At 37.5% G+C, this 19655-nt stretch overlaps 1 long non-coding RNA gene across 1 annotated transcript; it reads left to right on the top strand.

Moving 5' to 3' along the window:
• Positions 1–13212: 13212 nt before the first annotated feature.
• On the top strand, positions 13213–15056 carry LOC142531182 (uncharacterized). Its single transcript, XR_012816225.1, has 5 exons — positions 13213–13465; positions 13569–13659; positions 13852–13938; positions 14041–14120; positions 14786–15056. It is a non-coding gene; the product is annotated as an uncharacterized LOC142531182 (long non-coding RNA).
• Positions 15057–19655: the final 4599 nt, after the last annotated feature.

A 19655-nucleotide genomic window follows, 5' to 3' on the forward strand; every position in this document is an offset into this window, starting at 1 on the left:
ATATTCTTTCGATGTGCCATGTGAATGGGAATCTCCTAATTTTTGGAAAGCGTATTCTATTGAATCTTGCCAAATTGCTACAATGCTGCTTATTTTTGCTGGATGGAGGTTCTCTATCCACATTTCTTTGTGCGCTGGTGGGATTGTCCAGTACGAAGTTGTTCCTTTTTCAAATTCTGCGAAATCCTCCGCAAAATGTTCTCAAATGACTCACTCCAACCCTTGAAATGGAGTCCTAACATTATCGTCTCCGACTTTGTACCCAAAAAAAGGCAAGAAATCACCAAATTTCTACATATTTCTCTCATTGATCGTTACTTTTTCTGTATGTACTCCATTTGTATCTACTATGACGGTTTTGGAGATTATTTGTTATTTAAACTATCCTTTTCTTTCAACTTTTTCTTTTAGCAAACTATGCCAGGCGCTTGTGGAATTCTAAAACATACTTCAGTTTGTCACGTAACACCGTGTTTTTAGAGCAGTGCTTTTGGTGCCAGAAATGGACATACAAATACTATTTGCCTTCTCGTCAAATGTCAATTTATAACGTGATTCAAGGGATCAGCTAAAATATGTATTACTTCGGTCAATAACTTTATTTTGTTTATTCTTGCCCTAGATGCTACTTGACTGAACTACGTAATTTTTGCAGGTTCTTGACAAGATCTTCGTGATCAAAAGGTCAGAAAGCATTTTGATTTGGAAAGATCTCTGTAATTCCAGTGCATTGCAACTATGGTCTGAACTTTTTCTCTCTGGGGCTTGTGCAACAAATTTCCTAAACCCCTGGTGCAAATTTGTGTACCTTTCTAGTGAAACCTCGTGCTCGCCCTATCAACCAGGACGCCATTGATACCGGAGGTCTTTGCTCTCCTGAAATTCTTCTTTTTTAGACCGATGGTGAAATAGTATTTTTGCCAAAAATGGAGCTTTATCATATCATTAAAAGTGTGAAGAAGGCGTAATATCCAAGATGCGTGGTCTGGTGCTTTTTTTCTGGTCCTAATCTTGATGTGCGAACTTGCTACCAGGCTCTTTTGGGCAACTGAGTGTATCCAAGATGTTTAGTGAAAGAAGTTGGCACCCAAATTCAGTTTTTTACATGTTTGGGGGCTGGAGCTTAGTAATGAAATTTTTTTTGTCAAGTTTGATGTGAATCATTTCCAAAAAACTGGTTACCACTACGGCTGCAGAATTTGTTTATGATTCATGCGTCATGGCCACAAGATTTTTTCATTTAATGGTACAATTATTTGTTTAATGTGCTGTTTCAGCCTCTCTCCAAGTCGGTATTTCAGGTTTGGCAATTTAAAAACTACCGAGGGCTTCCATCTTCTGTACTGTAATGCCTGAAGTAATATCACAAGTTGTTGATTTAGTAATATGAGATTACTAAATAATTAATGATTTTTAAGAATGAAATATGACATATTTTTGTCATATGAAGTCCAAATGATTTGAAATTTGGATATAACGTAGAAAACTCAAAGATATAGAAGTTTCATGTTTTGAGTTTTGGAAATTTTTATCGTTTGACTGGTCCAAAGGGATATACCGGTGTTAAAATGTTAAATATTATATATTATATTATATTATATTATTATATTAATTAATATTTTAAAAAAAAACAAGATAAATGTGAAAATTTTGCACGGTGATGAATCTCATTTCACAGAGAGAGGAACTGAAACGTGAGGGGAGAAAGAGAAATAGAGTTTCGATTTTTCTTTTCGATTGTGCGACTTATCGGTTTATCCAATCGACGAACCGACTTCAGTTTTGGGATCGTTGACACGAGGTCTTCGATTTGAGGTATAAATTTCATATTTTTGGTGATGTTTGAAATTCGTCGATTTTTGGAATAAATCCGATAAATTGTTAAATCATACTGAAATTGAAGATTTTTGAGTAGTGTATGATTTTAACGAAGTAGAGAAGATTATAGTGGTGTTATTTTGAATTATTCCTAATTTGTTTTAATTAAGGATTTTTAATCATTGGATTGAGATTGGAGAGTTGTTTGTCAGTTGTTATTAATTCTGATTATATATTCGGAATCTACGAAGTATAGGCTACACGTTGATATAAAGTTTTCGTAATTTGACGGATGTTGTAAAATAGCCTATTATTTGAAGTTAATTAATTAGGGTGTATTTGATGGTAGTATTGTGAATTAAATACACCAGATTATTAAATTGTTGAACAATACGAATTTATAATCGAGTTTTATATTTTGTTGAATTAATTGTTGTTGGGCTATTTGATGTTATATATTGAGGCTGTTATAACTGTGTTGATACGGTGACAATGATCTGATAATTATTGTTGAATTATTTAGATACATCACAAGCCTCAGGATCAAAGAAATAGCCAGATTGTATATATATTCGATTATCAGGTACGTGTTGACGTACGAGCATATGTTGTTATTGTTTAGTATTGATGAATACTATTGCGTTGAACGATGATAAATCACCGGAATTGGGTGATTTGATATTATATTTGTTGTTGTTTATTATTGTTGATATTGTTGACTATCGTTGTTGGGAGACGTCTCGTTGATGTTGTCACGTTGATGTTGTTCGTTCAACGATATTGCTGTCGCCGGAGTTGGGGTGCGACGTATCGTTGATGTTATTCGTTCGACGATATTGCTGTCGCCGGTGTTGGGGTGCGACGTATCGTCGATGTTGTTGTTCGTTCGACGATATTGCTGTCGTCGGAGTTGGGGTGCGACGTATCGTCGATGTTATTGTTGCAGTGTGATGTTGTTGAGGTTGTTGATGGTTGATTGTCCAGAAACGGCAAAGGGAGTATTTCTGTTATCATTTCAGTTATATCTTATGTTGTTGTTAATATAACTGTTATGTATTACGATGATGATTGTTGTATAGGCTCACCCTTTGGGGGCTGTTTCTGTTGGACATGTTACAGGACTATGCCGTGAGACAGGATAGTGGTGAAGGACTAGGTGTGTCTAGTCAAACAGTCCTGTAGTTGATAGTAGATAGAGATAATATAGCTTATTGTCTTATTTGAGTTGTTGTGTATGTATTTATTGTACTGTTTCTGCTACACTGACGTAGATAGTGTGGTGATGACATTATTTTGTCGTATATGCATTATATTATTACGTCGTCGAAAAGAAAATTTTTATGCATATGACGTCACATGTTGTATGATTACGTGGCGAGGTTTGGGGCGCCACATTTGGTGGTATCAGAGCATATGTTAGATGTCTGGGATGGTTAGGAGTTGGGTTTGTGATGAGGGAGTTGGATGACGATATTATCTGCGTGTGTCTGTGCATTTGACTTGTTATTGATGATTTCTCGATATGATTGATTGTTCTTTAGTTGCGTGTACTTTCGTACGAAAGGTGTGATGATGATTACTGGATTGTAATTTTTAAATATTATGATTAACAATTTGATTTCCAGTGATGACAGCTAGAGAACATGTACATCCACACGAGGAAACAGACGAGGTTTACAGTGGATTTGGACAGATAAATCCATTGCCACCTCCTCCTATGGGACAGGCACCAGCAGATCAGCCTTTATTGCCTGGTGAATTGACTTTGGCACAGTTCAGCAGTTATCTTCCGCTGAGATTTGATAGTTCTGAGACCGGTGAGCGAGCAGAGGAGTGGATTGAGAGGATAGAGCAGATATTTGTGACTGCACCGTGTGCTAGGTCTGCTTGGTTACGATTGGCTACATTTCAGCTTTCGCGGAATGTACTATTGTGGTGGCAGACGACTGAGGCCGGATTGAGAGCTCAGGGCCGTACTGTTGATTGGGATGTGTTTCGGTCTCGTTTTCTTGATAAATATTTTTCTATAGCAGCCAGACAAAAGAAAGAGAAAGAATTTGAGGATTTGAGACAGGGTAGTATGTCTGTTGCTGAGTATGAGACTCGATATTCTGTATTGTTGAAATATGTGCCACATATTGCTACGAATGTTCATGCTAAGATGAGGCATTTTTTGAAAGGGTTGAAGTTAGAGTTATTTGATCGTGTGCAATCAAACAACCCGGTATCATTTGAGGATGCAGTGACGAGGGCTGAGATGGCTGAGTTGGTGATGCAGGAGTATGGGGCTCGGGGACGATTATCAGAGCCGACTAGGGAGTCATTGCGACCTCAGGGACAGTCTTTTAAATATCAGAAGGGTTCATCTTCTTCTTCAGCATCATCTGGGAAACGTCGATTTGATTCACGACGTGTTGAGAGTCGTGGAGGCAGTTCTCAGTCTGTTCAGGGGCAGAGAGGAGAGTCCAGAGCAGTGAGATGTTATCGTTGTGGGGGACCTCATCTGATCAGAGAGTGTACACATACCGAGATCACCTGTTTTGAGTGTGGCGGTGTTGGTCATCTGGCGAGACAGTGTCCTAGTCGTGAGGGACAGCGAGAGCCTAGGAGTGCTAGAGGTAGATCCTCAGAGAGAGGAGGACGACAGCCTCAGCAGTTTACACCACGACCTTCTGGAGGACAGCCACGTATGCAGGGAGCTGGTCCGCCTCAAGCACAGGTGTATGCTTTGACACGAGAGCAGGCAGAGGAGGCACGAGAGGAGATGATAGCGGGTAAGTGTTATTTATGTTCTTATCCTTCTTATATTCTTGTTGATACTGGTGCCTCGCATACTTTTATATCGAAGAGGTTTGTGGTTGAGCATCATATGCGCTCGTCTCCATTGTCTATGCCTCTTTCTGTTTCGACACCTTCTGGAGTTGATATATCAGTTGTATCTATGATATCAGATGGTATTATTTCTTATGAGGGCTATGAGCTGAGATCTGATATGATTATTCTAGAGATGACTGATTTTGATTGTATTATGGGAATTAATGTGCCGAGGAGATATTGTGCGACTGTTGATTGTTATCAGCGGGTGGTATATTTTTATACAGATGAGAAAGAGCGTTGGACATTTTATGGGAAGGGTTCTCGTCCCCGTGTTCCGTTGGTATCTGCCATCCGGATGTCTCGGTTATTGGAGCATGGGCATGAGGGTTATCTTATTTATGCTGTAGATGTGACAGAAAAGAAGAAGGAGGTGGGAATAGAGGAGATACCTATAGTTGCTGAGTTTGCCGATGTATTTCCTGATGAGATTCCAGGCTTCCCACCAGCCCGTGAGGTGGAGTTTGGGATCGAGTTGATGCCAGATACTTCCCCTATTTCTCGTACTCCTTACAGAATGGCACCAGCAGAGTTGAGAGAGTTGAAAGCCCAGTTGCAGGACTTGTTGGACAAGGGATACATTCGCCCTAGTGTATCGCCTTGGGGTGCACCAGTCTTATTTGTGAGAAAGAAAGATGGAACGATGCTGGCTTTGTATTGACTATCGACAGCTGAATAAGGTAACGATTAAGAATAAATATCCCCTCCCTCCTATTGATGATTTGTTTGATCAGTTGCAGGGAACCTCGGTATATTCGAAGATTGATTTGAGGTCAGGATATCATCAGATACGAGTTAGAGAGGAGGATATCCAGAAGACAGCATTCAGGACCAGATATGGGCATTACGAGTTTTTGGTTATGCCGTTTGGGTTGACGAATGCTCAAGCTGTGTTCATGAGTTTGATGAATATGGTATTTCAACCTTATCTCGATCGATTTGTTATTGTGTTAATTGATGATATATTGATATATTCCAGGAGTGAGGCTGAGCATGCAGGGCACTTGCGTTCAGTGTTACAGGTGTTGTGAGATAGACAGTTGTATGCCAAACTCAGTAAGTGTGAGTTTTGGTTGGATCGAGTGGTCTTCTTGGGTCATGTTATATCGAGAGATGGGATTTCTGTTGATCCAACGAAGGTCGAAGCCGTGTTACAGTGGTCTGCACCTACATATGTACCTGAGATTCGTAGTTTCTTGGGTTTAGCAGGTTATTATCGTTGATTTATCGAGGGATTTTCAAAGATTGCTAGGCCTTTGACACAATTGACTCAGAAAGGTGTGCGATTTCAGTGGTCTGAAGCATGTGAGAGGAGTTTTCAGGAGTTGAAGCACCGACTGACGACTGCACCGGTGTTATCATTTCCTACAGAAAACGAGAGGTTTGTTGTTTATACTGATGCATCATTACATGGTTTAGGATGTGTTTTGATGCAGGATCGACATGTTGTGGCATATGCCTCGAGACAGCTGAAACCACACGAAACAAGGTACCATGTGCATGACTTGGAGTTGGCAGCCATTATCTTTGCCTTGAAGATATGGCGACACTATTTATATGGTACCTCGTTTACGATTTATACTGATCATAAGAGCTTGAGATTTTTGTTTACCCAGACAGAGTTGAATATGAGACAGAGACGATGGTTAGATTTGCTGAAGGATTATGATTGTGAGATTGAATATCATCCTGGTCGAGCCAATCTTACAGCTGATGCATTGAGCCGTAAAGTGAGTTGTACTGCAGAGGATGTGAGTCGTTTATCAGCTATACCCTATAGCATGAGTAGTACGTACTTGACGATGGCACAGTTGTATATACGAGAGATTGGATGGTTGCATGGGATTCCAGTGTCTATTATTTCTGATAGAGATCCTCGATTTACTTCTCATTTTTGGGAAGGATTGCAGACTGCGATGGGGACAGAGTTGAGATTGAGTACGGCTTATCATCCCCAGACAGATGGTCAGACTGAGGGTACTATTCAGACGCTGGAGGATATGTTGCGTGCTTATGTTATGGATTTTAAATCTGTTTGGAAGTCATCTATTCCATTGGTAGAGTTTGCGTATAACAATAGTTATCAGAGTAGTATTCAGATGGCTCCATTTGAGGCATTGTAAGGGAGACGTTGTAGATCTCCGTTATACTGGGATGATGTTGATAGAGCTGCAGTTACCGGTCCTGATATGATTCATGAGATGGAACAGAAAGTAAAGTTGATACAGCAACGATTGAAAGCAGCTCAAGATAGACAGGTCGTCTATGCCAATAAAAGACGAAGACCTTTAGAGTTTCAGCAGGGCGATCGAGTATTTTTTAAAGTTTCTCCTTTTCATGGCACAGTGCGATTTGGCATGAAAGGAAAGTTGGCACCGAGGTATGTTGGCCCGTATGAGATATTGCAGCGGATAGGCACTTTGGCTTATCGATTGGCTCTACCTCCATCTTTATCTGGTATTCATGATGTGTTTCATGTGTCGATGTTGCGGAAGTATGAGCGGATCCTTCACATGTGTTAGATATTTCTGAGGTTCAGTTAGATCCTGATGTGTCTTATGTTGAGAGACCAGTTTGTATTTTGGATCGATCTGAACGAAAACTTCGTAGTAAGCTTATACCGATGGTGAAGGTTCAGTGGGAACATAGAGGTGTCGAAGAGGGCACTTGGGAGACAGAGCGGCATATGAGGGAGCTCTACCCCTACTTATTCTGATGGTATGAAGTATCTTTTATTTATGCATGTTATTACTGTTGTTGATTAATTTCGGGGTCGAAATTCATTTAAAGGGGATAGAAATGTAATGCCTGAAGTAATATCACAAGTTGTTGATTTAGTAATATGAGATTAATAAATAATTAATGATTTTTAAAGAATGAAATATGACATATTTTTGTCATATGAAGTCCAAATGATTTGAAATTTGGATATAACGTAGAAAACTCAAAGATATAGAAGTTTCATGTTTTGAGTTTTGGAAATTTTTATCGTTTGACTGGTCCAAAGGGATATACCGGTGTTAAAATGTTAAATATTATATATTATATTATATTATATTATTATATTAATTAATATTTTAAAAAAAAACAAGATAAATGTGAAAATTTTGCACGGTGATGAATCTCATTTCACAGAGAGAGGAACTGAAACGTGAGGGGAGAAAGAGAAATAGAGTTTCGATTTTTCTTTTCGATTGTGCGACTTATCGGTTTATCCAATCGACGAACCGACTTCAGTTTTGGGATCGTTGACACGAGGTCTTCGATTTGAGGTATAAATTTCATATTTTTGGTGATGTTTGAAATTCGTCGATTTTTGGAATAAATCCGATAAATTGTTAAATCATACTGAAATTGAAGATTTTTGAGTAGTGTATGATTTTAACGAAGTAGAGAAGATTATAGTGGTGTTATTTTGAATTATTCCTAATTTGTTTTAATTAAGGATTTTTAATCATTGGATTGAGATTGGAGAGTTGTTTGTCAGTTGTTATTAATTCTGATTATATATTCGGAATCTACGAAGTATAGGCTACACGTTGATATAAAGTTTTCGTAATTTGACGGATGTTGTAAAATAGCCTATTATTTGAAGTTAATTAATTAGGGTGTATTTGATGGTAGTATTGTGAATTAAATACACCAGATTATTAAATTGTTGAACAATACGAATTTATAATCGAGTTTTATATTTTGTTGAATTAATTGTTGTTGGGCTATTTGATGTTATATATTGAGGCTGTTATAACTGTGTTGATACGGTGACAATGATCTGATAATTATTGTTGAATTATTTAGATACATCACAAGCCTCAGGATCAAAGAAATAGCCAGATTGTATATATATTCGATTATCAGGTACGTGTTGACGTACGAGCATATGTTGTTATTGTTTAGTATTGATGAATACTATTGCGTTGAACGATGATAAATCATCGGAATTGGGTGATTTGATATTATATTTGTAGTTGTTTATATTGTTGATATTATTGACTATCGTTGTTGGGAGACGTCTCGTTGATGTTGTCACGTTGATGTTGTTCGTTCAACGATATTGCTGTCGCCGGAGTTGGGGTGCGACGTATCGTTGATGTTATTCGTTCGACGATATTGCTGTCGCCGGTGTTGGGGTGCGACGTATCGTCGATGATGTTGTTCGTTCGACGATATTGCTGTCGTCGGAGTTGGGGTGCGACGTATCGTCGATGTTATTGTTGCAGTGTGATGTTGTTGATGGTTGATTGTCCAGAAACGGCAAAGGGAGTATTTCTGTTATCATTTCAGTTATATCTTATGTTGTTGTTAATATAACTGTTATGTATTATAATGATGATTGTTGTATATGCTCACCCTTTGGGGGCTGTTTCTGTTGGATAGGTTACAGGACTATGCTGTGAGACAGGATAGTGTTGAAGGACTAGGTGTGTCTAGTCAAACAGTCCTGTAGTTGATAGTAGATAGAGACAATATAGCTTATTGTCTTATTTGAGTTGTTGTGTATGTATTTATTGTACTGTTTCTGCTACACTGACGTAGATAGTGTGGTGATGGCATTATTTTGTCGTATATGAATTATATTATTACGTCGTCGAAAAGAAAATTTTTATGCATATGACGTAACATGTTGTATGATTACGTGGCGAGGTTTGGGGCGCCACATGTACAATCCATCCAGTCCAGTAGGTTTTGATTTTAACTTAAGACTCGATTGTATATCAGGTTTGTCGGGTCTTCTTGCTTCACTGTTGGAGTATCGCCATTTATTGTTGTCATTACACCTATTTTCTAGTGGAATGGTCTGGTCAATTGTTTCAAGTGTTTTCATGAAGATTAGAGATGGAAGAAACTGAGACAATCACTGTGTATGATCGTCGCTTGAGAGAGATAGCCAATGAAATGTTCAGCCTTGGTGATCAAATTTCAAATGAAAGATTGTTTAGTAAAGTATTAAGACCACTTCCGGAGATTTTCAATATAAAGATATGTGCAATTGAAGAAGCACGAGATACAACTCAACTCTCACTAAATGACTTGATCAGTTGCCTTCCTACATTCGAGATGGACATAGATTTACAAAAGAAAGACAAATGTAAGACTATTGCTTTCCAAGTTTTTAATGACTCCTATAACGATCTTCTTCATATGTCACAAGATGTCAATGAGTCGGACCTCTATTAAGATTCCATCTCTTTAATCACGAAAAAGTTCGGAGATTATTTGAAAAAGATTATAGACAAAAAAAGCTGGACAACAATCTAAATTTCCTAATCTAACTCGTCCTGAAAAAACTCAAATGTTCTCATCTGCCCAAGGAAAATTTTGGCAAACAAATGAAGGTAAGAATCAATATGATCCTAAAAAGTTCGATTCTGTGCAATGTAGATGGTGCAATCGTTTAGGAAATTATGCGAATGAATATGCGGATAATATTAGCAAAAATAAAGGACTGAATGTTTCTTAAGTGATGAGGAATCTGATGAATAGAAATAATTTAATCAAGAAGAAAGTCACACTTCCCTAACTGTACTTTTGGAAGAAAGACGATGGTTGGAACATCACTCAATTAGTATGTCTCAATGCTACAACTTCTGGAAATTCAAGTGATCGTGAAGATCTGGAAGGTGGTGATGGAGAAATCATCCTAGAAAACGTACATAAATTATATGAATAGTTGTATGCTAATTCGATCATTAGAATTAAATTGAATACAACTCTCTAAAGAAAAATACAGAGCTAAAGGGTGTAGTGGCCAAACTTGAAATAATTATTAGCAAGAAATATTTGGAATTGTGCAAGATCAATGGCGAACTTGAAACAGCAACTCAAACTATTGTTAAGTTCAACACAAGCACAACCAAGCTTGACTCTATACTGATGATGGGAAATGATGGTAAGGCTGGTTTAGGTTTCAACAAAAGTATGTTTGAAGTTGGTTAAGCCTCAAAACCAACTGTATTTGTAAGAGAAAATAGTAACACATCAAGTACACATACAATTGCTATTACTGCCAAAGTTTTCCTACCAAAGAATCAAGTCACCGCTTAAAAGCCAAAGCAAAGGAAACACCACTTTGTTTTTCATTATTGACACAAACCTGGTCATATCAAATCATTTTGTTTTAAGCTATGACAAGACTACATATATTGGGAAGCCAATCGGAGGTTGCACAAAGTGTTCCACTACACCTACCGCAACACCTCTAACAAACGATCGTCAGTGAAGATAAGGCTAAAATTAATTGTCATGTTATTTGTACTTCTTTGAGAGCTACCATTGTAGGTCTCTGAGACTTTGATAGTGGAAACTCATGCCATATGACAGGTTCAATAGAATATCTCACAAATTATGTTGAACAAAAGAGTGGAAGAGTGACCTATGAAGATGGTGCAAAAGGAGTGATAGTTGGAAAAAGAACAATGAATGTTGAAGGACTCCCCAAGTTTCTAATGTTCTTCATGTCGATGGACTTAATTCAAACATAATAATCATTAGTCAATTGTGTGATGATGACTTGCATGTTAAGTTTAATAAAAATACTTGTGAAGTTTTTGATGAGGCTAACACTTTTTTCATGACAGGTAAAAGATATGCAGATAATTTCTATCAATTAGGAGAAGAACTTACCTGCGAAAATACAAAAGTGAGTGAACTTGATCTATGGTATCAAAAGTTGAGGCATACAAACTTCAAGACACTGAAGAACCTTATTCAGTATGATGTTGTATGAGGTATGTCCAATTTATCATCAAGGATACCATATGTTTGCGGAACTTATCAAAAAGGTAAGCAAACTCGAGATATAAATAGTGTGATGTTGAGTTCAAAGAAATGGCTAGGGTGATGCTGAATTCAAAGAATATCTCAAAACGGTTTTGGACTGAGAATATAAATAGTGCACGCCATATTTTTAATCACATATATTTGAGAAATGGTTCACGTCTTTATATGCATATGCTATGTTTTAAATGATAGGGCTCAGCTATCCAAGTTTGATTCCAAGAGCGATAATTGTTTGTTACTTGGATACTCTACAAATAGTCGTGCATATCGAATGTTTAATTTAAGAACTAGGACGATTATGGAATCCATTAATATTATATTTGATGATTTTGAAGATATCAAAGGAAAGACGATCGAGGATGTTGTAGATGATTTGTTATATCTGTCAATGTCATTGGATAGTGTATGTTTAGTACCCGATATTGTAACACCTAGCACAACACGACGTTAGAGTTCGACAAAATCCTAGGAGGAACCACAAAATGATGATTTTATGAACAATGAAGGAACAAATATTCTCAGCAAAATACAGAAGAATCATCTCTCATCTTAAATCATAAAAGCTATACACGGAGACATGCAAACTCGACAGAAAGAGAAAATTGACTATGTTAGAATTTATAAGTTTCAGAGTTTGACAAACCGACCAGTAGCCAATCAAAAGACCTGAACTGAATCAATAACTGAACTGGAATAACGTAACTGAACTGAAGGAGACTTATCAAACTAAATGGACCAAGTAGAATTGAAGTAAAGCTCTCAAAAGATTTTATAAAGTCTCAAACTGATGAATTGAAGATTGATGAACTGACCGACACTAGATCTGAAGAACTAAATGTGTTATTCATAGAAGTTGTATAGCTTAACAAAATCTGAACTGAAACGTTCAAATTGAAAGGGCATCAGTTAGAAATGATATAGTCCTGCTGACCTGATCAGTCGACCAGTTTGACTCCTGATCAGTTAGCCACGTATTCATTTGCAATTTGAATCTCAACAGACAAACTGACAGTCCGTACCAAAGCAGAACAAATAGAGCATAACAGTTTGATACATCGTACCTCTATCAGAAAAAGTGATCTACATGGAATAAAAGACGATTCAACGGATATTAATAATTAAATGCATTCAATGTAATCATTGGAATCGAAGACTATATATAGCTGATGAGTTCAGTTGTGAAAAAGGTTAATGATTATGAACAATAATAATCAGTCAGTTGCGATTCACTTTCGATTCTATTTAGTTTACAAATCACAAAACCTAGCTCATACTTCATTGATTTATTTATAGCATTCAGGCTACCCTTTCGAGCTATTCAGCTATCAATTTCTAAGTAAAAGAAAGGCTAAGAGTTTCAGTTTAGTATTGTTAAAGTCCAACTGAAGTGGGTTATTACATTCTATTGTAATCAATCAAAGCCTTTTGGTATATTCTTATCATTGAGATAGAAGGGGTGACGTAGGAACATTTGAAGTCTCTCAACATCGACAAAAATCTTTGTGTCCATCATTTTACTCATTCTAGCAAAACTTTTTATGCTAAATAAGTATATTTGTGATGAACACGATGTAATCATTCATTCATTTTTTACTAGTATTACACGCAGGTGAGTACACATATACAGTTTAGAATCCAGAGGTGACGATCACAGTGCCAATTTTGGTCAACAATGGAACGAGTAAAAAATGAATAAATGATTACATCGTGTTCATCACAAATATACTTATTTAGCATAAATCAAAATCTACTGCAGAAAAGTAATGCCAAGAGATCAATTCCTCTTCAAAGTTTTGTTCGCGTATTGTTACTTTCAAAGATGCTTCTTTGAACAATATGCAGCCAATTGCTTTTTTCCCTTTTTAAACTGCAGACAGGGAAATTACTTGAGGAGTCTGACAAGGAGGATGGCCACAAAAGAGCTATTACATCTCTTTCAAAGTCAGCTGATAGTTCACATTTCCTGACCGGTTCTCTAGACAAATCAGCCAAGGTATGCTAGTCTTTTTGTCTCCTTCCATCTTTCTATCCAATGCTGAACCCCCCACGTGTATACTATTTTCATTGTTGATAACTGATTGATACTGATTTATTAGCTTTGGGATACAAGGACTCTGACACTCATCAAGACCTATGTGACTGAGCGACCAGTCAACGCAGTTACGATGTCTCCGCTTCTTGACCCATGTAAGTGCCGCCATAGAGTGGACCATCTAGTGCAGCCGTCAATTTTGGCTGTTATTTGACTTAGATTTTATGTGTTCTTAGTTCATTACTCGCAGATGCAGATGAAACTTGCAGCTCTGAAATATGGCTACCAACATGTGTTAACTGGGCATTCACTTTCTTTTGATTTCGTTTGTTTCATGGGTTTCTTAGGTTGTCCTTGGAGGTGGTCAGGATGCATCTGCTGTCACCACCACTGATCATCGTGCTGGAAAATTTGAGGCCAAGTTTTATCACAAGGTGATATCATTCTTTTGATGTTTGAATCTAAACATGTAATGCAGATGAAGAATGAGGATGTACATGTCTCTAATGAAATTTTTGTTCTTGCTCTGTGTTTAGATCCTTCAAGAGGAAATCGGAGGTGTAAAAGGTCATTTTGGACCGATAAATGCATTGGCTTTTAATCCAGATGGGAAAAGGCGAGATTTGAATCCTATTCCCTTACTAATACTTCTTGTTTGAGCTCCCGCTGCATATTAATGGTCTACTGGAAACCTGCTTATTCCACTCAAAAAAATCCACAGTTCCAGGTCGCATATAAATAGTAAAATAAAAATAGTGACTGTTTTATATATTAAACCTGTCATAATTTCGTTGGAATGATCTTCCATATCCTGATCTACGACTTTGCATGCTCTAGATATATTCATTGTCGTGTATGCTTCTTCACATGTTATCCTTCAGTTGCCATCCTTCTACTTTTCCCCTTTTTTCCTTTATTGTCATTGGTCACAATTAACAATGACTCATGGGTTATGTCTAATAACTACATAAGATTATTAGTTTGTTCAACTGGTAGACCCCCCTATCCCAATTGATGAGGCCAACCCAAACTGAACGATTCCAAATTAAAATCAATTAGCAATGGAGAAAAATAAATAAAAATCTGACCTTGGTAAGCAGGTTTAAGGTTTTAGCACAAGTTCAGTGCAAAACAAATTTTTAGGTTTGTTATGTTTTTCTCTGTGTTTCTACTGAATATTTGCTTTGACATCCACTGCTAGTTACTGATTTTACATTTGTTTAAATATCTGTTCTACGTTTAATGCAATTTTTTTGGCTCTTGGTCTGATTCTGTCTATAGTTTCTCAAGTGGAGGTGAAGATGGATATGTGAGATTGCACCATTTTGATCCAGATTATTTTAGCATCAAAATCTAGTCAAGAGGCATCAGGAACTGGTGTTTTACTTTTTTTGTCGTCAACGTTACTTTATATGTCGTAACTGCATTTAATTTGTTTTCTTTTTTTGGGATTTCCGGACTCCAATTCCCTTGATATTAACATCACTATGCAAGATTGTCGGTAATATTTAATATCGAGTTATAGTATTGACAGGGAATCCAATTTCAACTTTATTTACATGTACTGATTGTGAAGAGTTCATTTTGTGCTCCAAACAGTGACATGTATATAGCTTCTCTTACATGCATGCATGCTCGTGGTGTTGATGTGGCCAAGAATTGTGTACGCGTTGGCAGTTTAATTTAGTAATTAATACACGAATTTGAGTTCAAATTTGTTGCTATGAGAATAATTATTTAATTTATTAGAATTTTAACTACTATTTTCGAAATTCGAAGTGTCTTTTGTGAAGAGTTCATCTTATGCTCCAAAGAGATATAGAGCTAGCTAGCTAGCTTCTCATACATGATGCATGCATGCATGCATCTTGGATTCTTGGTATTGACCAAGAAGTTTGGCGGTTCCATTAGTCAATTATTTTTATTACAATCATTATTATTAACTATAAGAGAGATGGATTTCAAAATATAAAAATTAATATTTATCATTATATCACATAAAATTTATTTGTGTACATAAATTATTGATAAATTGTCAAATTGATATATGAATTATTGAAAATGATGTAATTAATATATGTAGCATACTTATCTTAAATGGCACCGTTGAATTAATGCATGCATGACTAAACATACTGTGGGGATCCGCACGCTAATCAGTTCTTAATCGTCATCAGGATCAATTTACTAATCAAGTAATTATCAGGATCAATTTACTAATCAAGTAATTAGGGTCATAAAAATTTTTTCTTTTTTTAATGCGGAATATAGTGAAATCAAACTAATATACAACTCAGTATAAAATAAAGTACAATTCCTGTACCGTCTACAAATCAGTAAAAACTAAGGTTCAACATCTAATTATCAAGTGCCAAAACCCTATATACATCAAAGTCCGACGTCTCCACTCTATCACGATCTCTCCTCATCTCCTGGACCCTGATCCTGTCCCACCTGTTGTCATGTACACATACAAACAAGACAACAGCCGGATAATTCCGGTGAGAATATAATCCCAGTATAAATCAACGAAACATGCAATCATATAAACAAATATAAAGCATGTAACAGATAACAGCAATATGTATCAAAATCTGAAATTGATTATCAATATCAGACTGTCGACAATACTCGTAACTCTACAATTCAGACTAGACTCAATCCTAGTCTAGGGATCCCGGTTTCCAGAAGTTGGCATTCCCATGTCGACCAACAGTAATAGAAAAGACTCCAGTTCTATCCACGTCGATAGGGTATCGATCACCAGTAATAGAAGAAGCTCAGATTCTATCCACATCGGTATAGTATCGATCACCAGTAATAGAAGAAACTTCGATTTTATCCACATCGATATAATATCGATCATCAGTAATAGAAGAGTTATGATTCTATCCACATCGATACAGTACCGATCACCAGTAATAGAAGAAGCCACATTTCTATCCACATCGATAGCCAATCATCCGGTGACAGACTTTGGCACTATCGCCCATACACTATCTTGTGACATCGTGCAATGTGCCCGTGGCGATCCCGCCACTATCAGACACTTCTGTCACAAGATTACTCGTCTAATACCTGTTATCTATAAATCAAGAAAACAAGTACATCAATCAAATCAATGCAAATATCAATGCAATAAAGTAAAGTATGTGATTTAGGAAAACTCAAGTCTAAACCGACTTAAGTCGATCTCCCGATACCACATTGACTTATACCTTTCGTTTGTAGTCTCGGTCTGAAGCAATATCAATTCTGAACTCAAGACTGTCTCTGTAAATCTGAAACGACATATGGAGAATCATAATATCAATATTCCATTAACATAACGGTACAATCTCAGTATCCCCGTCAATATAACATCACCAGATAATAATTCCCTCAACTAATAATCGATACCAATACAATCTGATATCATATCTCAGTCAATTAACTTCAGAAATCATAACAATTCCATAATAAGTCTGTTTCTTAATCTGACTTCGATTCTATGATGTCTAACATGTCCAGAACATCATATATGAATTCCATGCAATTCTGACAATATCATAATTTCAAAACATGTCAAAACATAGTAAAACTTATGTCCAGTTGTAGCCTGCGTCGATAGAAACACAGTACCGTACTCGGATTCAAAATCAGACGGACGGCTTTATCGCAAATCAAAATCTAAAATCAAGACTTGAAGTTGGCCTCGGTTTTCATTTCTCCCTTCCTTTTTCCGAATGAACGCTTGTATGTATATATATATCCCTACACATTGCATGAGAAAGGAACGTGGCTTCATTTTTAATCCAACACGTCTCGCGCATATGCGCGACCTAAATCGGCGCATATGCGCGAGACCTTCTGGTCTTCGCACATTTCTTTTCAGCAGCTCGCGCATATGCGCGACACCTTCCGCGCATATGCGCGAGACTCTCTGGATTTGTGATCGAACCTTCACACAGCTCGCGCATATGCGCACCTTCCTGTCGCGCATATGCGCGAGACCTTCTGTCCCATTCGCGCATGTGCGCGTCTAATGTCGCGCATGTGCGCCGATGGTACTGTCCTAGCACATACATTTTCACACGTTACTTCAAATCGTGTCTCGGTTAATCCTTTCATAATCATATCAAATTATAAATCAATAATTACAGATTACTAAGATTAAATTTCTGGGCATTACATTTCTCCTCCCCTAAGATATGATTTCGTCCCCGAAATCACAGACAATCCATCATATCAATAAGAAGGTATGTAATCAAACTGAACAGAAATTTACATCAGTGAAATAATGCTGGGAATTCTTGTCTCATATCTGATTCTGTCTCCCAAGTGGCTTCTTCAACGCCATGACGAGTCCATTGTACTTTCACCAACGGAATCATCTTCGTTCTGAGCTGTTTTTCTTTACGATCGATAATCCGAATCGGTTTCTCGACATAACTCAATGTCTCGTCCAGCTCGGTTTCGTCTGGCTGAATAACGTGAGAATCATCAGGGAGATACTTCCGCAGCATTGATACATGAAAGACATCATGTATTGCAAATAATGAAGGTGGCAATGCTAGTCGATAGGCACGATCTCCTATCTTTTCAAGAATCTCATAGGAACCAACATATCGTGGAGACAACTTTCCTTTCTTCCCAAATCGGACCACACCTCTGAAAGGAGAGATCTTCAGGAACACTCGGTCTCCTGCTTCAAATACCAACGGTCGTCGCCGAAAGTTGGCATATTTAGCTTGTCTGTCATGGGCTGCCTTCATTTTCTTCTGAATCAATTTCACTTTTTCAGTCATATCTCTGATCATATCAGGTCCAGTCTCCGGAACTTCAGAGATATCATCCCAATAAAGAGGGGATCGACACTTCTTTCCGTACAACGCTTCAAATGGTGCCATCTCAATACTCGTTTGATAGCTATTGTTGTACGAAAACTCGCAAAGAGGCAACGCATCTTGCCAATTAGTGCTAAAATCAAGCATCACCGGTCTCAGCATATCTTCCAATGTCTGAATCGTTCGTTCTGACTGTCCGTCAGTCTGAGGATGATATGCGGTACTCAGATGTAACTTTCTACCAAGAGTTTGCTGCAAACTTTGCCAGAAGTGCGAAGTAAATCGAGGATCTCGGTCTGAAACAATCGACTTCGGCACTCCGTGCAGGCTAACCACTTTCTTGACGTAGATATCGGCCATCTGATCATATCTATAGGTCATCTTGTATGGAATAAAGCATGCGGATTTGGTCAATCGATCAATCACGACCCAAATCGCATCACAACCTCGGGAGGATCTCGGTAACTGTGTCACAAAATCCATGGAAATGTGATCCCATTTTCATTCAGGAATCGACAAACTTTGCAACAATCCTCCGGGTTTCTTCCTCTCAGCTTTCACCTGTTGGCAATTCAGACACTTGGCTACAAATTCAGTAACATCAGATTTCATTTGCTTCCACCAATACTGTGTCTTCAAATCATTATACATTTTCCTGCCACCAGGATGAATGCTAAAACGACTGTTGTGCGCTTCTGCTAGTATTTGCTGTCTTAATTCCGAAACATTCGGCACAACAAGACGATTATTCACATACAAAATACCATTTTGAATCTGATATTCCGATCGATGTCCATTTCGGACCATAGCAATCGACTTCTGTATATTCTGATCAACTTTCTGAGCTGCTTTAATTCTCAAAATCAGCTCTGGTTCAGCTTGAATAGTATATAATCTTAGAGGCTGACAGTCTGTTTCAAAGGCTAATCCAGACAAACAGCAGTCTTCAATCAAATTCGAAACACCCATAGTCGATAAGGATAGAGAACATACCTTTCGACTCAGTGCATCAGCTGCTGCATTAGACTTTCCTGGATAGTATTTGAATTCACAATCAAAATCTTTCAATAAATCAAGCCATCTTCGTTGTCTCATATTCAGCTCGGATTGTGAAAACCAATACTTCAAGCTCTTGTGATCAAAATATATCTCAAATTTCTCGCCGTACAGATAATGTCGCCATATCTTCAATGCAAAGACGATGGCTGCCAATTCAAGATCATGAATTGGATATCGAGATTCATGGGGTTTCAGCTGTCTCGAGGCATAAGCAATCACATGCCCCCCGTTGCATCAAAACACAACCCAATTCGCGGTGAGATGCA

This window comes from Primulina tabacum, chromosome 17 (assembly GCF_025594145.1).
Source record: "Primulina tabacum isolate GXHZ01 chromosome 17, ASM2559414v2, whole genome shotgun sequence".
NCBI lineage: Eukaryota > Viridiplantae > Streptophyta > Magnoliopsida > Lamiales > Gesneriaceae > Primulina > Primulina tabacum.